The sequence below is a fragment of the Lepidochelys olivacea genome (assembly GCF_965140295.1).
Source record: "Lepidochelys olivacea isolate rLepOli2 genome assembly, chromosome: 1".
NCBI classification, from domain to species: domain Eukaryota; kingdom Metazoa; phylum Chordata; order Testudines; family Cheloniidae; genus Lepidochelys; species Lepidochelys olivacea.
Window position 1 is genome coordinate 301,929,263 of NC_140411.1, and position 23,607 is coordinate 301,952,869.

At 40.8% G+C, this 23,607-nt stretch overlaps 1 long non-coding RNA gene across 1 annotated transcript in view; it reads left to right on the plus strand.

Moving 5' to 3' along the window:
• The window catches only part of LOC311514832, an 81,749-nt gene extending 58,573 nt beyond the window's left edge, over nucleotides 1-23,176 (plus strand). The window contains exon 3 of the long non-coding RNA XR_014709948.1: nucleotides 22,601-23,176. This is a non-coding gene — a long non-coding RNA (uncharacterized lncRNA). The remainder of the gene's footprint in view (nucleotides 1-22,600) is intronic.
• Nucleotides 23,177-23,607: the final 431 nt, after the last annotated feature.

The window sequence follows — 23,607 nt, forward strand, 5'->3', positions numbered from 1 at the left end:
ATATACTGTGGTGATGAGAGTGGCATAAGAACCTCTGTAGAATAGAATAGAATAGAAAGCTGAGCCCAGGGTGAATTTTTCTGTCTTAATGGTCTACCCTTGGCCCTGTGATCAAGGACAATTTCCACTTTTATTAAAGTGGCTTTCCACAATTCTCTTTCAGCATGGGTGTTGCCTTCCATTCCACAGGCTGAATTCTTCTCTCACATCTACACAGTATATTTCAGTTCCAGTACTCTAAGCACCCTAACATAAATTTGCAACATGTCGGGTTCTACATATATATGTTAGAAAGAGCATGTATAGGAGGGTTGTAGAATAGAGTTGGGTAAACTCAAGATAATTTTGCCCCATATCTGTTTTGTTTTTATCAACATGCTCTCCTCCTTACTGCTCTAAAGGGTTAATATGCCTTGCTGCCAAACATCTGATAAACTTCAAAAGTAAACACAACAAAAGGAGTAGTTCTAGTGATAACTATTGAATTGCAATACAGATAGGACACTGGTACCAAATCAACTTGACATTAATAAACTGTCAACACATATTTTTGCTCATCTGCCTTTTTAACTTTAATGATTAGAAATACCATTTATTGATTCATAATCTTCTAATTGAGCCTGTTTCTCTTCTCACTACTACTGTTTTTACACTTGTTTCAATAGAGTTACTCTTGATACTTAGCAGTATAATTTAGAGAGAATCAGGCCCACTATTTTTGCTCTTACAAATCCCCGTGGTTCAAACAGGAGAATATAGAGAAAAGGTCTGGCTAGGGGGCATAGACAGAGCAGGACATTTTTAAATGTGTTTATTAAATTTCAAAGGGAGCCTAGGTGTTGGAATCCTACAGTTTAGGCTGGGGTGGGCGAGGCGAAAAGTTGAGTGTTATTTTTTTTTAACCTATCACTTTAAAATATGCTGATTCCCACTTTGACATACTGTGCCTATAAAAAGACTGGGTATATTTTAGATTAACAGTATGTATCTTTAATTATACTCTCTTTAGTTAACAGCTTTGAGAATTTTATTTTATTAAAGAGCTTTTGCTCACCAGGCAGGTTTTTTCTAAGCTCCTACAGCTCTGCTTCATAGCAGATACCAATGTCACATCAATCCCTATGGGATTCTTGGATGCAGCTATACTACGCGCCCTCCCACAGAGATTTGCAATATTATAGTTTAGTGCTTATATTCAAGTTTTCTTCTCACTGTAAAATGTTCAGGTCTTTACTACTCTACATTACTGTACATCAGTTGATGGCCAGCTGGGCTATTTTTCAGATGAAATAGACTTAGCTCCAATGTAAAATACTGAATCCAAGAAGTCATAATCCCCAGTAAAGTTGAGCTTCAAACAAACATTTCCGTATAGCTAATTATTGTTAATATTATGATGTTCTTGTTCTGGTGTGCTACAGTTCTCAGTTATCAAGTGGTAATAAACTTAAAAGCCATCAAAACTCATGAAAGATGATCCTTGATGTTGCACATCAGACTGCAACAAAGATAGCTAGAATAATTTATCTTTATTTCCATAACAGTGCTGGGCTTGTCTAAGGTCAGAAATCACATAGAACATGGTCATTGAGAGCATCTGTTCTCATCGGTGCACCCTATCCCAATCACAGTCAGAGACCTTCTTTCATATTTTCAAACTTTTACCTTTCAGAATTTAATAGTCCTTTTTTTTTCATTTTGGGCTTCATTTAAAAAGTATTCTGATGAAATCATTCAGCTCATCAGACAAAAAAATCAAACTGATACCCAAAGCCCTTTTCATCATCATTTCACATCATTATACAAGTGAAAATGGTTGAACAACAAAAGAAGGCATGCTTTATTCCACCATTATTGGCCCAGCCTGCTGAAAATATGTAGAGCTTTCTGAGGCATACAAGTCCCAGGAGACCACATAGGGGCTGTGCTGTGAGCTAACTCCCAGGAGACAAGCTTTGTGTGTGGAAATGCCAGGGTTGCTCAAGGAAAAGGGAATAGACAGAAATTATTCCAGATGTGCAGGAAGAAAGACAAGACACAAGGGATGTGGTCTGATTAGGCCTTAACTTAATTCATAAGGGAACCATCTGACAATAATTTGTACGATTCATTTATCCTTCTTTCCATAATCTGTTCAGCCTGATGGACAGCTGCCTTCAGCCCCTTCTGTTGCATGGAAACCAATGGGCTTCCACACAACTCTTGGCTCCTCCTTCCAAACCATGAGAAGCTGGCTCTTCTGATGGGCAAAACAGGGTGGGGAAGAGGAAACTCCTCTAAAAGGAGCAACAGAAGTTCATGAAAACCTTATGCAATAACATGCCTGTAATGATATACTGTCCCTTTAAGACCAAGGGGTAAAGTCTCCAGATTCTTCACTACAAATGTGAATATGGAGAACAAAGGAAACAACTACTGAGACAGTGGAAGTAGTTGCAAAGTAACAGATGGTGGACTGAGGCTGCTAATTCTAGCTAGGATTTGAAAGTAGAGCCCTGAAGAGGGAACAAGGACAGGCTCCCCTGTCTCTCTCACTCATCCAGAAGGAATCCTGGGAAAGAGGGCAGGATATAAACTGCCTTCAATAGAGGAAATACTGTGGAGGGAGTTAGAGGGTCTTGGGTAGGTTTTTCCAAAATGATGGAAGACTTTGGCATAAATTGTGAGACTCGTTACCAGTTTGGGGAAGAAGTTGCATTCTTAACACGTACACTTGAGAGGACAAAACCTTGAGGAAGAGGGGTTTGTTTTTTTTAAGAATTCCAATGTCAAGGCCTTTTTGTGTATGTTGGCCTGCTATGATACATGCTGAAGAAGCTCTTTATTAATCCAGCCAGTAAATATTTGCTTAATGTCGAGAAGTGTCAGGCTTTATTTTCCTGATCCTTTTTATCTTGGCTTTGCGTAACTGTGAATAGTCCTAACCCTCTAAATAACTATTTTTTTTTAAGTCCCGCTCTAATCTTTGCCCCTATCTTGGTGCTGTGAGGTCCGCCGTTTAATTTTGACCTGTGTAAAAGTATTTTGTTTGGTTAAATATGTTCTTTTAACTTCTACTTCCTCTTATTCTCCTATCATGTCTCAATGTTTCTCTTGCATCATGTTGTGTGGGTGTCTTTGGATCTGCCTCCCATCTCTCTTCCTGCTAGAGTTTCCTGCCTAATAGGTGGTATAACCTCCACAGATGGCACCACTAGAGAGACCAAGAGAAGCAAGTGTAAACTGTGGACTGCATCTTGATCTGTGGATCTGTAAACTGAGTCAAAATCTGTAGATCTCTCTTATATACACAGGAAGTAATTCTGCTGTATTTCCTTAAAATAGTCACAGTGTAGTTTTATACTTAAAATGATGACGGGATACCACAAAAATTGCCAACACAGTGGCTATAAGATTTCCTATTACCACTAGCAGATGTTAGGTAAGGACTTCCACAACCATCCTAATTAACTGCACACTATAAAGATGGAAAATTCAGAGGTCAGCCATTTAGAAACTACTGTTTCTAAAATACAGTACAATATAATGAAACACTTATTCCTAAATAAGAATGAATACATTATAATGAGCTGCAGAACCAAGACATGCAATATGCCTATATAACAAGATCTTTTCTTATTAATTTGGGATACAGTTCTAGCAACTAAAATCAGCAGTTACCTGTGATTGAGTGGTGTGCTGAAGAAAAGAGTTGTCACACTACTGGAACAGACAGTTCCTTTTGATAGGACAACCTACATACTGTAGAGAAGGAGGGGGCTATATATTAAGATTCTGAATGTATCTTACAGTGGCAGTTTCATGCAGCAGTAGTTATACCCTCCTTTCCTACTTGTATTAATCAGAGGTGGGAAAGGTGCTATAGGTGGGTTGTTATAAGCTAGTCAACGTTTGGGGTCTGGGGATGTTCCACCTGGAAGTAGAAAATGTTGGAGTTTGGTATCTCCTTTGATACAATCTGGTTTATTTATAAGGAACATACATGCTCCAAATGTAGAAAGAACCACGATCTAAAGGAGCAATTGTGACGTTCCGTACCTTGTGGGAGCATCCTGTAACCCTCCATATTCCTCATCTGTATATAATTGTGATATTACATATAAAGCATGCCTTGTAAGGTATCAGGGGGAAAGGTTATGATTTGCTGAAAGTCATTTCTCTATCCATATATATGTATTATTATTGCATGTGAAGTTATGAGAATTGTGTTCTATGGTTGTAGCTAAAACATGCTGTAAGTTGGGGAATCAGCCAGATATTAGCTCCCCAGAGGCAACAGCAAGGAAAGTAACCAATACCCAGACGGGGTGTGAAACAACCCATCAACAACCATTGTCCATCAAGGGAGCTACAATGCAATGACTCACCTGCATGAGGTCACACCAGGGGGATTGCTCAATGTTGCCTGGAAACTCAGCAATGCCTCCCAGACATACTTGGACTTCTGTTCTACAAGCACATGGACTGAGGATATAAAATTGAACACAGGGGGCCCAGGCTTGGCCTACTCTTCTGCCTCGACCTATGCTGCAAGCAATTAAGACACTGAGAAGACAAGGCTCCAATAGAGGAGATTGACCCAGGTTTAAGGAACAAACCTGTATATTAAGCAATATCCAGTGAAGTGAGAAAAACTGCTTAATCTAGAAGTTGCCCAGTCTAATAGGGTTGAGAGTTTCTTTTGGTAACGAACTCTGACTTTTTGCCTATCACTTAAAATCTATCTTTTATAGTCAATACATTTGTTTCATGGTTTATCTTTACCAGTGAGTTTGTATGAAGTGTGTGGCAAATCTGCTCAGGTTTGACAAAGGCTGGTGTATAACCATTTTCCACTGTTGAAGAGGTGAACCAATTAATAAATCTGCACTGCCCATCTTGAGCAGTGCAAGATAGTATATTCCTGAGGTATGGTGCTAAGGGGAATTTGGCTCTGGTGTCTTTCTCTGTGTGATTCATGAGTGGCTCTGGGAGCATTCATGCAATATAGCTGGGTGTGGGGCTCCACATGCTTTTGTTCTGAGTGATAACAGCATCTGAAGGGGTTTTCCGCTGGTCACTAGCAAGGCACTGTGAGAGACAGCCCAGGCTGGAGGAAGTTAAAGGGAGCACAGTGGTCCTACAGTCCCAGGCTGCACCCCAGGGGATCCCACCACAGCAGTTTCTTAGCTTACTACCCCTAGCCTCTCTAGCCAACATATGCAAAAGCTCTCTCGCTAGCTTTTTCCAGAGTGACACTGAACTCACCAGCTATTGCTTGGCTTTCTTGCTTTTTGCCTCTCCTTCTTCTTGTCTGGTTTCAGTTTCTCTCTGTTCTGCCTTTCCACACACCTAAAATACTCAGCCACACCCCTTCACCCACTGAGTCCAAAATGCTGGCTGAGTTCACTACCCTTTTGTATCATAGGGCAGGGAAGGGAGCACCTTGTGCATAATTTATCCTCACAGTTATGTTAATTAAGGGTGTGTTCACACCCAATCTGAAAGGGGTTTGTGGTTCATGCAGCCACTAATACCTCTCAGCATAACAGTACTATAATAGTTGCACTGGTCCTGTCTTAGCATGGGGTAGAACTAGACAACCTCTTGAGATCCCTTCCAGCTCCTCATATCTATTATTCTATTGTTATAGTTAAGACTGAAAAAAGAGTCTCTTATCATTTGTGTTCACCTTTCAGGCAATAGTTTTCCACACAATTTAATTTTTATTTTATTTTTCCCCCTTGTATGCAAAATCTTTCAGCCACACTTTAGTTTAAATTTAGGGAAAGTACTTTTTCACTTTGGTTAATCTTCTTACTTTTAATTCAAGACCGACTGAATTTAAAAATGTGGCTGGTAAATAGTTAAATGTAAGAAATATAGGCCTGATCCAAGCCCTGTTAATGTCCGCAGAGAGACTTCAGCTGACTTAATAGAGCATTTGATCAGGCCCCATGTCTCTATCAAGTCTGAAATTTAATTGAACAATAAAGTTATAAGCAACTGAAAAAGATTGCCAAGCATGCTCAGTTGGCATTCCTGGTTACTATTTTAAGCAGGGGTGAATGAAGCTCTCTGACACCAGCTTGGTTTACCCAGGTGTCAGCAAACACAGGAAATGCAGCTGTTGGGGTGACTCTGCATGTTGGAGAGTGTAACTTTCGCACCGCATAATCTTGCAACAATGTACTGGTTTAATATCCCAAACAGGAGAAAACTGAGAAAGGGAAACAAATTCAGTCCTCATTTTGGATCTTGTCAGAGGTTTCATTGTATGCAGCAAGTGCTGAGCTTTCACTAAAAGCTGTTCTAGCCTGATTTTTTACTGTCTTGTAACTTAAGTATTCACACCTGTGTAAAATGCTACCACTGGTGAATTCACTTTATATGGGTGTAAGTAATTACCCACTCAGTGCAAGAACTGGGTCCAGTCTTTGTTAGTTACTTGATGCAGAATGATAATGTCTGACATGCAGTGGCATCTATTTATAACCTTTGGAATGCTGCATTTGGTCAATTCTAAAATTCCAGGGAATGTTCTAGGCATCAGTGGGCACAACTGTATTGATTTTTGGTGCAAATTGAAACACCAGAAAAGCCTAATTCATAGGAGGGTCAAAGCCATAGACTGCCTGAGACTGCTGACAGAGAAATCTCTGTCTGCTGCTGATATGCAAACATATCTGAGGCAGTGGCTGAACTTGCTTTGTGAAGATAGTGTCTGTAGGCTGGACTCTGTTAGCAATAAGAGTTGTATAGGGGATGGCAGGAAGCAGAGTGGGGAAAGAGTGAGGGTAGGGAGAATCAGCAGGGACTGGAGGGATAGAGTAGTAGTGCTGGGGGAAGCAAGAAGTTGTGAGGAGGGAGAAAGATGGTGGAGGAAGCAGAGACGTGCAAGGGATTGGAAGTGATCGTGATAAGGTAAACAGGAACCCAGAGGGGAAAACTGGGTGCATGGGTATAGTTGCAGGGATGTGGAATGGAGAGGGGGAAAAGAAAAATGGGCCCCTGGGGAAGGGAATTGAGATGTGGAGGAGGGAATGGGAGGCATAGAGACCATGGCATGAGGGACTTGTGGGGGAAATGGAGGAATTCAAGGACTTGCTGGTGTGAGCCCTGGTACTTGAGGTAGTCCTCACTGAAAATGCCAAGGTGAGGGCAGGCTGCAAAAAGGAGAGCAGATTCTCCCAAAAACTGGTGGTTAACACTCAAGTTAGACTCACTAACCCAGCGGTGGGCAACCTGCAGGCCGTGTGACACGAGACCATTTGTTTACATTGACCATCGACAGGCATGGCCCCCTGCAGCTCCCAGTGGCTGCGGTTTGCCATTCTTAGCCAATGGGACGAGCGGGAAGTGGGGGCCAGCACGTCCCTGCAGCCTGCGCCACTTCCCTCAGCTCCCATTGTCCGGGAATGGAGAACCGTGGCCACCAGGAGCTGCAGGTCGCTGTGCCTGTGGACGGTCAATGTAAACAAACTGTCTTGCGGCATGCGAGTGGATTACCACTGCACCAACCAGTCACAAACTGTGCTCCTGATCCCCCACACTGGTTATCAAGAAGCTAAAAAAGGAAATCACACGGCCCCCTTTATTTCATTCCAGTTCTCTGGCTCCCAATCAGCACATAGGTCCAGTACAATGAGAAGTTATTTAAAAACTCTGCTCACTATACATAATATTCTTCTGACCCCAAAGGCCAGCCTCATTACCAGCTCATTATTAGTTTGGATCTTACCCAAAATACCATGCTGCCAGCCAATCCTTTAGTGTCTTAAACTAACGGTTTATTACAAAAGAAAAGAAAGAGCAATAAGAGAGTTGCTAAATGGCATAGCAATCAAATACATACAAAAGACTTCAAAGTCCATATATCAGGTTCTTAGCAGTATTGGTGAATTTGCTGGCTTGAAAGTACTTCTGGAACACACCCACACCTTCAATGGATCATTCAGTCCATTGTTGAATGCTTCAGTGTGTAGAGAAGTTGCTCCAGAGGTAGGAAGCAGGATTGAAGACAAAATGGAGATGATACAGCTACCTTTTTATATCCTTTGCCATGTGGCTTGTACTTCCTTTGTCCCAAACACAAGCTTCACAGCACACAGCTTGGAAAAGCCTTAGAATTCTATCCAGAGGCATGCCCTTACATTTCTTGTTGACTCATAAGGTGTAGCCCTAGGCTTTTTTCAATGGGTTTCTTGTACAGCTGATGTCCCTTGATGGGCCTTCAGGAAGCTTAATGTGGATGCCACTCTGTCTGGGGGTGTCACCCAGAAACACAGCACAAGAATTGAAATACAGATATACCATATAGATCTATAACTCACAAAACAAAGGTCATACAAACATATAAACAAGATTACCAAACTTGGCAAATCACAGGATTTTCACTGACACCTTACATGGCATATCTGGCATGAGTAATTGCAATTTTATAATATTGATATTAATAATAATAACATAAAGTGTCTCACAATTCCGTACAGTGTTACACTCAGACTACAGAAGCTAAGAAGCGTGCGATCCCCTGGGTAATTTAGTTTATTTTTAGAGCTGGTCAGCTGCTACTCTAATACTGATAGCTAATTATACTGTGGCTTTGAAATCCCTCACCTCAATGGATTGAGGGGAGCAATTTTTTCCTAGCAAATTAAAATCACCAGGGGACATCTCAGCTGATTATTTACGTAAAGGTTAATCAAAGTTTGGAACTCAAACAAATCCTTCTTCTTGATCTCTGCTGAGGCTCCTAGAAAGGGAGTTAAATACTGTTTGTAGTAATTTTTGGTGTGTTATGGGCACTTATTCCAGTTGCTGTTGAACAAGACCAACTGTTCACTTCATATGGTGAAGCATCTGGTAGGGTTACCTTTATCAAGCTGAGCCATTCTTTAACTGGTGGACTGAAGATGAAAGCCTCTGTCACTTCCATTCCCTGAAGCATCCCAGTGATAGTCTGGAGTAGGCCCATGGGAATCCTTTGTTTAAAATTCCTGATTCATGCCTCTGAAGTTCATCCTGTCTGGATGCTGCTAACACATCCAGCAAGTCTTATACATACTTATTGAAGAGCAAGTTGCTTGGCTCTTGGTGCAGTCTGAAGATCGGAACTTTCAATACTGTTCCCAAGAGTGGATGTCTTAATGAGGTCCTGATCCAATGTCAACCACTTCAATTGTTGTAGTATTGTGTATGTGTGTGCATACACACACACACATACCATTATATATATGAATGTGTATAAATATACACAAACACTATAATTTTTAGGAGGAAGCTATAAACAGATTTAGTGTACATATTTAAATGTTTGTTTGCAAAGTAATTATTCTGCTTTTCTTGACTGAGTGTTCTGGTTAAACAGGAAAGACAAATTAATAGGTTCTGCAGTCCCTCACTCCCCTTCATAAACACATGCACCTGGTACACAGCCATTATCACAGATGGAGAGATTATTTTTGGGGAGCCCCTAACACTTTGTTTGGCAGCTTGTATAGGAAAAGAGAATAGAATTTCAAACCTACTTCATTTAACTATTTGACACTAGCTGAATTTACCTCATTGAGCAGAATTTATGTTGTTGCAATTAAACAAGTCATTACCAGTCATTAAACCAGTTGGATTAAACCAGTTTTTTGGGTAGACATCAATTAAAGCTGCACTCCTGATTGTGGGAATCCATATTAAGATTGCATATGTGTAGAGAATGAGTACAATATTAACTTTTTTTTTCAAAAACGATATACATTCAGCATAACTGAGTTTCAGCAGTCTCTGAGATAGAGAAAATAGCCAGTTGAAGGCCAGGATGTTACCCCCAGTGGGTAAAGAAAATTCTGTGCAGTCATGCTGGGGCTAACCCTGACTCTGAGAATGTTCCCATGGGGTAATATGTTGGCTCCACTGAAATCAACAGGACCCTTGCGCAGACTTCCAATGCTACTAGGTTTGGAAGATGTGGTGCCTAACAGACTATATATTTAAAAGCTGGTATTTAGACCGTCTCATGCAGAAGAATCAAAAAAGCTTCACTGCAACTCTGTGTTTCCTCTTTTTAAAGCAACTTCTATCTCTGCTAAAAATGTTTCTGCCAAACCCTCACTCTTCCTGACACACTCTCCCACTGCATTTCAGCTTATATGTTTTGAGAATTTCACACCACTTGCTACAGGCTCAGTGAAATGCAATAGAGGCAGGATACAGGATTGGCTGTTTGCTTTTTCCTCTAAAATGCTGTTCTCTGAGTCTCGAATGTGCAGAGGGCTCTTAATTACAGATCTGCCTTGCCTTATATTTCCAAAGCACTGCATAGACACTAAGTGGCCGATTGTTTCCCCTTGTTCTGGCCACTTTGTGTTCCTCCGGTGCAGAGCTAAGTGCATAACTGTGTTTTGTTTTGTTTTCCAGTTCACTGGTGAAACTGTTAAATAAATACATTGTTTTGGATCGATCTGCAACTAATGTTCAGCAGAACAAAAGAATTCATTCTGGGCTGACAAAGTACTGTTTCTATTTCAGGCATTTTTACCTGCTTTATTATTAAAGCAAAGGAAATTTGGAAACTCACTCACAAAACTAGTGGTATCACTGCCCCCTATAGCCCCGCAGTTAGAACAACCACCTGGGTGCAAGTCCTCCCCTCTCCCCGCCCCTCAGCATGATTCAAAAAAGGGACTTGGATTTAGGGTTCTCCCCTGGGAGGTGAATGATCCAAGTACTGGTCTATAGGGTATTCTGGGGTGGGTCTTTCTAAATCTTTCCTATTGACGCTGCTCTATTTTGTAAACACTGCGTAAATAGTCGTTGGGCCTCCGAGAGTGGAACTATGATTCTATAGCCTCACTCAGTGCACTCACTCAGAATTGGGACTGCAACCCAGGACTCCCACATCCCAGGGGAGTATTCCAGCCATGAGGCAACAGGGCACAAAGAAGGGGGAGAAGCAGTAGCACCCAAATCTGCCTGTGAATTTATCGCCAAGAATTTTTTTTTCTGAAATTATTCAGTAACTTTGTGCTGAATCTGAAGAAAGTTTTGGTTTCTACAAACTGCATTTTTCAGTGAATGCTCATTCGAAACCGGTTGCCTGGTCTATTGAGGTGGTGCGAAGCCTAGGACTTGATTTTAACCAGTCACTTCCCCACCATGGGACACGTCTCACCTGACGTGAGCCCAGTGTAGCCATCTCCTGTACCACATGCCCTCTTATCCTCTGCATCCTGTCAAAAGGGGTCGGTATGCCTACACTTTTCCAACTCTCAAACGATGTATGGTGCTTTGTGGGCCATAACTAGCTAGTGTAAGTTAGAGCAGCCTATAGGCAACTGGCTCTCTTAATTCTCCCACACTGGGCCAAGTGCACTTTGGGACTGGAGAAAATCTGGGCTTAACTAATTCTTACAGTTCCCAAATGAAGTAGTCAGCTAAATCAGTATTATCTCTACTTTACAGATGTTAACTATGGCGTGGAGAGCTTAAGCAGTAAATCAGTGTCTGGACCAGAACTAGAATGTAGGCTTTCAGATTTGGTGAAAGTCCAGTTCCTGGACTGCAGGACCTCCAAGGCTAATCACTTAACCTTTCCCTTCCATTTGTAAAATGGAGATAGAACTGCACGCTATTTCCACCCCCTTCCCGCCGCCAACACACACATACTTTCCAGGTTGGTTAAGAATTATTTTTTAGCCCCAATACACAGCTAACAAGGCCGCTCTCTCTATGTTCTGATCTCACAAGTTACCCCATGCAGGCATGCACCTGTATCTGCAGAGTCCTAATGATGTCATATAGGCTTCACGTTGGGACATAGATCTACATGCATGGAGTAACTTGCAGAATTAGGGCCCTAGATGTTACTTCTGAGTAATCTGGCAACTGATCAGCAGTGCTTTCATTAATACAAAACAAGGTTTCCCTGCACTCCTTGTCCTGGATCACTGCACATTTAAGCATATGGTAAAATGCAGTACTTCGCACATGCACTGTACAAGAGCAAACCCTGTTAGTTTGCTCTTACACTGCAAGAGGAAATGCTGTGAAGTTGGACGTTCTTGTTCCCAGTTTGTCTTTCACAATTAAATACCTTTTTTAACATTTACAAAGCTTTAACAGGATTTCATGAATTTTTGTTACGCCAAATTTCGTAACACTTTTCAGTTTAGGAAAGGGAAGCCACTCTATTCTGTAACTCTCAGCAGATAGCATAGCAAAATAAGGGAGCTTTCATGGAAATCTCTTCACTGCTGGTTGTTTGGGAAACTTCTAACATGCAAGTAAATTCTGTTTCCAAGTAACTAGGTTGCGTAGCATGAGGAGCTGCAGGAGCAGGAAGTGTGGAAAGGGCAAGAATCATTACCAGCAAGCTGTGTGGCATCAGTGGACCCACTCTGTAGCAGTTTTGCTGTCTTGGTGTAAACAATTGCAATGAGTTGTGGTTTCTCCAGCTTTACATCTTTCTCAACCAGCTTTCCCCTGAATACTTCTCTTCCCCTGCACCCTCTTGCCCCTTACTGTCCATGTATGTCATGAGTGCTCATAGAACTGTGCTTGGTTGTTCTGGTAGTGTAGTCTCCCTGTATAGGTTTGCCAATCCTCATGAAGCCATGCCAATTACATCACATCTATGATGGGTTTTCATGCCCATGCAGAGAGGCAGAATTTGCTCTTGGGCTAGGAGTCTTTCTTGAACAGAGCTGGGAACATTTTTTCAGGCGATTGTTTTTTCTCCAAATAAATGAACATTTGGGTCAACTGAAACACTTTGTGAATTCATGTCAAATTGCCCAATATTTCTGTCGCCCCCTCCAAAAATTCCAAAAGTAAACATGTTTTGCTTCAGCTTTACAACTTGAAGACTCTTCATTTGGAATTTTTCTTCAATTTTATTAGAATGCAGAAAGGTTTTTTAAAAAACCTGTCAAACTAAATGAACCATTCCTTTCATCTGATCCGAAATAATTTTTATTCTTTTACTTTTGTTGATTTGCCAAAAAAATAAGTCTTTTTGGGTCATTACAAAACATTTTTTTTCTTTGGGTTGGCTACTGAACCAAAACATTTCATAAACAACTAACTTTGAAAAAGGAAAAGTCCAGTTGTTTGAATCCCATTCCCATGTCATAAATGCTTATGAGATTGCGATCTTTGTAGAAAGACTTAAGAAACGTATGCTTATAAGGACAAATCAACAATAACTTAAGAAGTTGAGACCTTTAATCTTCAAATGGCTATTAGTAGAGCTTGCCAAGACTCATCTGGAAAGGATAAAGCTGAAGAATTTAATTATCAGAAAAAGCCATCTTGGGTCTAATGTATCACTAATAGACAAGATAAGATTGAACAATTTTACCAACCAGACTGAACAAGAGGGAGTTTTGAATCAGCTGATGTAACATACAAGGACAACTGGGTTATATGCAAAGCCCAGGTTTAAAGCATGGCATCCTTAAAACAGGGCATCCAAATACCACATTTGGGTACTTATAATACAGTTTAAGGGCAGGATTTTTAAAAATAAACAAGGGTTTAAAGTTGGCTCCCAAATTCACAATTAGGCAACTAAATTAGTGATCAGCATTTCCAATGTGTTGAATGCCTAGCATTGCATCAGTGGGAGTTAATGAATGCTCAACATTTCAAAAAGTCAGGCCACTATTTAGGTACCCAAATGTCGACTTCAGAGCAGCTTCGGGGCATGGTGTATAAATGTCTATTCTACAGGTTGAAACAAATATCCAAATGTGGGATATTTATACTCTGCAATGAAAGCCTCACATTAGAAAACTGGGTGCATACTAACTGGCTACAAAAAAAAATCACAGTGAACAATAAGGGTGGGTGTAGTGAATAATCAGTCTTACATTAAAAGAAACCAATAGCTATGGGAGAGTTTTACTCTGTGTTCTCAATGGACTGATTTAAAGCATATCTAAGAGTTCTCCAAATGTTAGCAATTATGCAGAGCCATTTATGAATGATTGCCCTTGTATTTCAGGAAAGTTATGTTCACTTTTACAAGCAAGTTTAGCCATAGCATAAACAAGCAATCTGGGCAAGCAATCTCAACCAAACTACTTTTCAATAGTGACCTCTATGATGATGATTACTATCAGTGATGTGACATGTACCTTGTAGTGAGGGTGAGGATAATTCTTCACAGAAGCATTAGCCTAGGTGAACAGCAACTAGTTAGCCTAGCCTGGGTTAGCCAAAGCCCTACAGTTGCTGTGCCCTCACTGGTGCTACACTCCCAATGTGTGTCGCTAGTACTTCTGGGAGCATATCTCATAATTCTTTGTGCTGCAGTAAGATGAGTCACTTATTCTGTCCTAGTGAATTGTGGGAGAACTTGTCTATCTTTTTTGGCATACAGAAGGAGTTATGGGAAGGCACTGGAGGACTATTAGCACTCAAGTAATTTATCCTGAATCCTCACTGCAAAGTGAATGGCTTCCAGCCCGAATGAAAGCAGCAGCCAGGTTTTAACATACAATCCCAAATAGAAAAGGAGGACTTGTGGCACCTTAGAGACTAACAAATTGATTAGAGCATAAGCTTTCGTGAGCTACAGCTCACTTCATCGGATGCATGCAGTGGAAAATACAGTGGGGAGATCTTATATACACAGAGATCATGAAACAATGGGTGTTACCATACACACTGTAAGAAGAGTGATCAGGTAAGGTGACCTATTACCAGCAGGAGAGAAAAAAAACCTTTTGAAGCGATAATCAAGATGGGCCATTTCCAGCAGTTGACAAGAACGTGTGAGGAACAGTGGGTGGCGGGGGGGAGGGAAATAAACTTGGGGAAATAGTTTTACTCTGTGTAATGACACATCCACTCCCAGTCTTTATTCAAGCCTAAATTAATTGTGTCCCGTTTGCAAATGAACTCCAATTCTGCAGTCTCTCGTTGGAGTCTGGTTTTTAAGTTTTTTTGTTGTAATATTGCGACTTTTAGGTCTGTAATTGAGTGACCAGAGAGACTGAAGTGTTCTCCAACTGGTTTTTGAATGTTATAATTCTTGACGTCTGATTTGTGTCCATTTATTTTTTTACATAGAGACTGTCTAGTTTGGCCAATGTACATGACAGAGGGGCATTGCTGGCACGTGATGGCATATATCACATTGGTAGATGTGCAGGTGAATGAGCCTCTGATAGTGTGGCTGATGTGATTAGGCCCTATGATGGTGTCCCCTGAATAGATACATGGACACAGTTGGCAACAGGCTTTGTTCAAGGATAGGTTCCTGGGTTAGTGTTTTTGTTGTGTGGTGAGTGGTTGCTGGTGAGTATTTGCTTCAGGTTGGGGGGCTGTCTGTAAGCAAGGACTGGCCTGTCTTCCAAGATCTGTGAGACTGATGGGCCTCCTTCAGGTTAGGTTGTAGATCCTTGATGATGCACTGATTTAGTTGGGGGCTGAAGGTGATGGCTAGTGGTGTTCTGTTATTTTCTTTGTTGGGCCTGTCCTGTAGTAGGTGACTTCTGGGTACTCTTCTGGCTCTGTCAATCTGCTTCTTCACTTCAGCAGGTAGGTATTGTAGTTGTAAGAACGGTTGACAGAGATCTTGTAGGTGTTTGTCTCTGTCTGAGGGGTTGGAGCAAATGCGGTTGTATTGTAGAGCTTGGCTGTAGACAATGGATCATGTGGTGTGGTCTGGATGAAAGCTGGAGGCATGTAGGTAAGATTCAATTTACATGTGCAGTTTTATAGGTTGGATTGAGGCCCTTGTGAACTGCTTTGTTGTCTTAATTATGACTAAAGAAGAGTCATTGTAACTCATCGAGCCATGTGTTTCTTTGCCTTTTCATGTTGAATATATTCTCAAAAAGGACAAATTTGATCATTTAATGTGATCTCTTAAACAACAAATAAAATAATATTTAAAAAAATAACTACAGTCCTAGTCCTGCAATTTGATGTGCTAGTGTGGACCTTTATATGCACAGAAAGTCCCACTGAACTCAAAGTGGCTCCAGAAAGGTACAGAGGTCTGCCCCAATGCATCAGTTTGCAGGATTGAGGCCAAGTTAGGAATCCTGTCATGAGGAGGGGAAAGGGAAAACTGGGATGACTTTACTAAATATCTGGAATCTCCTCTTACTTAAATAAACAGCTCTGGGAATTATAGTGTTGCAATCTACTTTAGGACCATATTTAGAATCTTCAGTGATTTTCAAAATACAGCCATTATTACTGCTGGGGAAAATCAGGAAGACATCTTCTATAAACATACATGTAAAGAAGACAGAATGAGGAAGCACTTGAGTACAAAAATAATAATTACTGTTTTGCCATTTATTGGCATTAGAACTACATGCATATAACTTATGCCTTTTGCCATGACTGTAAAATTAATACACATAAGTAAACATTGTTAAAGAGTTTTAAATATTAAAATTATTCAGTCTTATCAGTATTCGCCTTTGCTGCAGGCTTTCAGTTAGGAGATGATGACATACGACATGACCCTTCAATGATATCTGCTCAGACAGACCCCGTGTGCTCAGCTGCAAGATCAAGGCCATAGTTATGATCCGGTCCTCTGTCAGGGATGCAATTCAAGTTATGGATATTACCTCCCAGTAGAGTTGCAATGGTGGAAGCATCAGATAAAATATATATTGAGTGAATTTTCTTGTAATGGTAAAAAGAGGCAATGCCCCCTTTAAAAAAGGCAAAAAAAAAAAACATTTTAATTTGATTCTCTGTGTTCACTTGTAAGTTGTTAAAAAAATTACATGATACGGTACTCTTGTATGTTTCCTATATTAAATTCAATTTGCAGGCTGTTTTTGAAGGAATATAGATTTTGTGTTGTTGATCCAGGACAACTCAGAAGTTTGGTGTGGTCCCATTTTCCAGGCCTATTCATTGAATTTTTGAAATTTAAATTAACTGATTGTGTATTGCAATATATATTTTGTAACAGGTGCTGATGGTAACTATTGTGGTCAAAGTTGCTAAACACTTTCCATTATAACCCCTTTTCACACCCTTAAATTAATGGTGAAATTTAGTCTTTCCAGAGATGCATATTATGACAGGGGCCACCAAAGGGTGATGTTACATCTTAGCTCAGCAGGCTGTTTTTCTGTTGTGTTGTGTTTAGTTTTTTAGCATGCAAGCAAGTTTTTAGCTTAAAAAGAAAATGCTGAGGGTTTTTGTTTTTGTTTTCTGATTCAGTTTATTTGGATGGGAACTGTTGCAAGCAGCAAGGGAGTTTGCTCTCTGATGTAATATCTCTAAGTACAGTAGTCAAATCTTGAGGCAGAGTTGCTCCTGTGGAACTAGGGATTTGTGTTTGGGCTGATATCCCCGAAAAAGGGGTTTGCTTGAGTACTGTTGGTGACTAACTCTGTTTCAGGAGTGATGTATGTTTATAAATAAAGTTATTCTGGAAATATGCAGACTCCATGGTGTTGCTTTCTCCTCCAATGAAAAACTGATGTGCAAGGTCCAATCATCTGTTGCCGCCCGATATAAAAATAGGACTGCAGAAAAACATCTGAAGTCTGAATTTATGCTCTTTCCTAAGTTTGATTTTCTCCCACCTGTACTACTTACAAGCAAAGATTTTGTGTATTGGGGAAGAGTAAATGAGATTGAAAGAGATTTATCTTATTATCTCCGAATCTCAGACTAGCTGAAGAGACCTTAGGTGTTTTCATTCAGTACTTCCTACTCTCCCCTCTTCAGCACACATTGATGCTGTCATGAAGGATAGCTAGGCTCCTTCTTAGGTATCATTAACATTGGGCAGGGCTTATGGGGGTTGCATGTTGATTCTAATAGTGACTTTATTTTGCTGGCTGTGAGGTGGTGGGGAAAGAACCTACTGTCTCATAGGATGACATCTGTATTTTCAATATCCTTTACTTTCTCACTTTTGAAAAACCCTACTTCATTGAAACCATTTACCACTATTACAAATAAAGCTAGATGAACATTTTTGTTCTATGTAAATATCTGACTGCGGAAATTAACTGTTCTGTGGGCTGTGTTCAATGTGGTAGTAATTCTGATGGAACAATTAAGAGGGGCTTATTGAAACTGATCCTTAGAACTAGAGATGGACCAAACTGGCTCCAAAAATCCAAGCCCTGTTACTGCAGTGAAGAATATCATTCATGTTATCATGAGCTATCATGGGAGAGAAGAGAACAACCTGTAATAAATGGCCCATTTTCTCAAATTGCTAAAAAACAAAGTTCTGTTTTCCATCTAGGTAGGATCCTTCAGCTTTGATGGAGGCATTGCTTCCATTGACCTTAGGTGACCAGATGTTCTGATTTTATAGGGACAGTCCCGATATTTGCGGCTTTTTCTTATATAGACGCCTATTACCCCCAACCCAGTGTCCCAGTTTTTCACACTTGCTGTCTAGTCACCCTAATTGACCTCAGTGGGACAACTGCCTCTATGGGGGCCTCATGTGAGCAGAATAGACACTGATAAAGCACTGGAAACAAAGGAAAAACCCTCTATTAAAATAACCTTACAAAACTGATTTTGGTGTTATTCCAAATATAGCACCAAATCATCAAAATATAAAATAGCCTAGACCCAATAGCACAAAAGTACTGGACTCAAAGGAGTTAAAACCTGTCAGTAAACTCACATTACCCAAACACCATCAGAGCTGAATCAGTAATATTACACTTTCTTGCAAGAAATGCTATTCAACTGATACTACAGATTTTGAAAAATGCCCCCACCAACTCATTATACGCCAGCCATTTATTACAGGTTGTTCTCTTCTCTCCCAGGCAGAGATATTGCATGTCTTTAATCTTTGAATAGATTATAAACAGCTTGTTCTTCAGCTACTGCAAACACAATTAAAACTTCCTTGGAACACAAACCGTAGTTGTTGACACTAGTGACGGCAGATTGTCTGCTGGGCTTGGCACACTGCCATGCAAGAGCTCTCCACCACTTGTGGAGCCCCTAACTCATTGATCCTTCAAAAAAAGAAAAGTTTTTTTTAAAAATATACATGGGTTAGGAGCTATGAAGCATAAGCCAATGATAGAATAATAGTAAGAGAATTCTCTTATCCAGGCTGCTGTAATTACCTGTAGAGAACAAGTCAGAACGCCTTATAAAATGTAGCTGTGACTGAGAGCTGGGGAACTGCTCTGACTCCCTTTGTAGGGCCAATATCTGTGTTAAGCCCTGATCCTCAATGAGCTTCTTCTGGGCAGATTCTGTCATTTGAAAACACAGGATTTTTAATTCTTACTCAATACAAATGTACGGTACACGCCTGCAGCACAGAGCAGAGTGTCAGGGGTCTGCGGGAAAAGAGAGCTCCAGAAAACATATCCACCCCCATATCACAGCAACCCCAACCAGCAACTGCCGGGAGTGTGTAAAAACTTCCTCCTCTGGGGAACACCGGGGGGGGAAGGGTGGCAGAGGGTAGTTTGTCCAGAAAGTTCAACCACTGTGCACTCCTTTTTGTGTTGTTTGTGCACTCCCTGTTGTGCATGCCTTACACAGACCTCACTGAGGAAGTCACTGGGGCTCCCACAAGTGCAGGGGCCTGCCTATGCAGATTTCATTGTAGAACTGGGGCTTAGGTATTTCTAGGGTGCTTGTTGCAATGGTATATCATCACCACTCAGTTACCTAAAACGCTGTTGGATTTGAGATGATTACAAACTCAAAAGCGAATGGAACTATAAGTGAATGTAGGTGCCACTGGCTCTCCATATGAGAGTCTGACCTGATTAGTAGCTGTATCAAACCAAATATGAATGTGTGACAGACTAGCCCTAGGGCAATCATGGGGTACCTGGGCCTGGTGGGGATCTTTCAGGATGGCCTGATAGGAATACCTATTCTAAATGTAAATTGCTTTTTTGAAGGAAGTAATATTAATCACTTCAACAAAATTGGAAAATGACTCTGTAGAATTTGATTTGGTTAGACTTGATTGCAAATGTGACAAGTTTAGGTTTGCTGTATTTTATTTGGTCCTATGATATAGGAAATTATCCATTAATTGATATAAGCAACTGTTTTTCTGGAGAGTGTTTTAATTTTGACGGTTACATTAAAATGTGGGAGTGAAAAAAATAAATTCAATTTTCTAATTTAATTTCTACTCCGGTCTTATATCTTGTGCTATGTGAAATGTCTTAATTGAACTCTCTTCTATTTTGTGTGTAAAATGTTAAAATTAACTAAACATCGCCAAATACAAATTCCAAGCATTGTGCATTCATAGTATCTTCCCCTGTCCCTTATTTGGATGCCTTACCATGAGAGAAGGCATACACTTGCTGATATCATAACCATCCAGATATGCTAATGCATGGTGAAATCCCCACAGTGAGGTTTAATAGAGAGGTAGAAGCCAAATATTTCATATTATACTATGAACTATATTATTTACAGAAACTCTCTGGGTTTCCTGCTAGTATTATTTGTGTTCTCTTCTAATATCAAATATCTGTGGACAAAAAAAAACCTTTTTGTTTTTTCATCTTGTTTTTATTTCAGGTCAATCAAAACCACTGTTTCAACTTGGCCCTTTGTCAGTCTAATTAGCATAAATTTTGAAATGAAAAGACATTTTGACTAGAAAACTAGAATGTTTAATTTAGAAAAGTCAAAATGAAACTTTCTGACCATTTCAACAGTTTTTCCTTCTCATTTTTTCATGTCGGAAAATTTATCGAACCTAACCCTTTTCCACAAACAGTTTCAATTTAGATGAATTGGCATTTTTGATGGAAAGAAAAGGAGGACTTGTGGCACCTTAGAGACTAACCAATTTATTAGAGCATAAGCTTTCGTGAGCTACAGCTCACTTCCTCAGATGCATATCGTGGAAACTGCAGCAGGCTTTATATATACACAGAGAATATGAAACAATACCTACTCCCACCCCACTGTCCTGCTGGTAATAGCTTATCTAAAGTGATCATCAGGTGGGCCATTTCCAGCACAAATCCAGGTTTTCTCACCCTCCACCCCCCCACACAAATTCACTCTCCTGCTGGTGATAGCCCATCCAAAGTGACAACTCTTTACACAATGTGCATGACAATCAAGTTGGGCTATTTCCTGCACAAATCCAGGTTCTCACATCCCCCGCACCCCCATACACACACAAACTCACTCTCCTGCTGGTAATAGCTCATCCAAACTGACCACTCTTCAAGTTTAAATCCAAGTTAAACCAGAACATCTGGGGGGGGGGGGTAGGAAAAAACAAGAGGAAACAGGCTACCTTGCATAATGACTTAGCCACTCCCAGTCTCTATTTAAGCCTAAATTAATAGTATCCAATTTGCAAATGAATTCCAATTCAGCAGTTTCTCGCTGGAGTCTGGATTTGAAGTTTTTTTGTTTTAAGATAGCGACCTTCATGTCTGTGATTGCGTGACCAGAGAGATTGAAGTGTTCTCCGACTGGTTTTTGAATGTTATAATTCTTGACATCTGATTTGTGTCCATTTATTCTTTTACGTAGAGACTGTCCAGTTTGACCAATGTACATGGCAGAGGGGCATTGCTGGCACATTATGGCATATATCACATTGGTGGATGTGCAGGTGAACGAGCCTCTGATAGTGTGGCTGATGTTATTAGGCCCTGTGATGGTGTCCCCTGAATAGATATGTGGGCACAATTGGCAACGGGCTTTGTTGCAAGGATAAGTTCCTGGGTTAGTGGTTCTGTTGTGTGGTATGTGGTTGTTGGTAAGTATTTGCTTCAGGTTGCGGGGCTGTCTGTAGGCAAGGACTGGCCTGTCTCCCAAGATTTGTGAGAGTGTTGGGTCATCCTTTAGGATAGGTTGTAGATCCTTAATAATGCGTTGGAGGGGTTTTAGTTGGGGGCTGAAGGTGACGGCTAGTGGCGTTCTGTTATTTTCTTTGTTAGGCCTGTCCTGTAGTAGGTAACTTCTGGGAACTCTTCTGGCTCTATCAATCTGTTTCTTTACTTCTGCAGGTGGGTATTGTAGTTGTAAGAAAGCTTGACAGAGATCTTGTAGGTGTTTGTCTCTGTCTGAGGGGTTGGAGCAAATGCGGTTGTATCGCAGAGCTTGGCTGTAGACGATGGATCGTGTGGTGTGGTCAGGGTGAAAGCTGGAGGCATGCAGGTAGGAATAGCGGTCAGTAGGTTTCCGGTATAGGGTGGTGTTTATGTGACCATTGTTTATTAGCACTGTAGTGTCCAGGAAGTGGATCTCTTGTGTGGACTGGACCAGGCTGAGGTTGGTGGTGGGATGGAAATTGTTGAAATCATGGTGGAATTCCTCAAGGGCTTCTTTTCCATGGGTCCAGATGATGAAGATGTCATCAATATAGCGCAAGTAGAGTATTGTTTCATATTCTCTGTGTATATATAAAGCCTGCTGCAGTTTCCACGATATGCATCTGAGGAAGTGAGCTGTAGCTCACGAAAGCTTATGCTCTAATAAATTGGTTAGTCTCTAAGGTGCCACAAGTACTCCTTTTCTTTTTGTGAATACAGACTAACACGGCTGTTACTCTGAAACCTGTCATTTTTGATGGGTAATTTCCAACAAATTGTTAATCAGCTCTAATCATGACAGTCTTTCATCATATTATCACATGCTATTTTGTTTCCAACAGGACCGCTGCCTCCTTTGGTGCACTGGAGGGACCTGCTTTGCAGATGAATCAGGGCGAAGAAGAAAAGGAGTACTTGTGGCACCTTAGAGACTAACCAATTTATTAGAGCATAAGCTTTCGTGAGCTACAGCTCACTTCATCAGATGCATATCGTGGAAACTGCAGCAGACTTTATATATACACAGAGAATATGAAACAATACCTCCTCCCACCACACTGTCCTGCTGGTAATAGCTTATCTAAAGTGATCAGTAGGTGGGCCATTTCCAGCACAAATCCAGGTTTTCTCACCCTCCACCCCCCCACACAAATTCACTCTCCTGCTGGTGATAGCCCATCCAAAGTGACAACTCTTTACACAATGTGCATGACAATCAAGTTGGGCTATTTCCTGCACAAATCCAGGTTTTCTCACATCCCCCCCAGCCCCATACACACCCAAACTCACTCTCCTGCTGGTAATAGCTCATCCAAACTGACCACTCTTCAAGTTTAAATCCAAGTTAAACCAGAACATCTGGGGGGGGTAGGAAAAAACAAGAGGAAACAGGCTACCTTGCATAATGACTTAGCCACTCCCAGTCTCTATTTAAGCCTAAATTAATAGTATCCAATTTGCAAATGAATTCCAATTCAGCAGTTTCTCGCTGGAGTCTGGATTTGAAGTTTTTTTGTTTTAAGATAGCGACCTTCATGTCTGTGATTGCGTGACCAGAGAGATTGAAGTGTTCTCCGACTGGTTTATGAATGTTATAATTCTTGACATCTGATTTGTGTCCATTTATTCTTTTACGTAGAGACTGTCCAGTTTGACCAATGTATATGGCAGAGGGGCATTGCTGGCACATGATGGCATATATTGACTGTAGGATCTCGGCTTCATTCACAGGGGTATTTGTAGTGAATGAGGCTGAGGACTGCAGGAGGACAAAAGAGGGTCTCATGGTTTAGACAGCTGAATACTGCCCTGGAGAACTAGATTGTATCCCTGCCTCTGCCAGATTTCC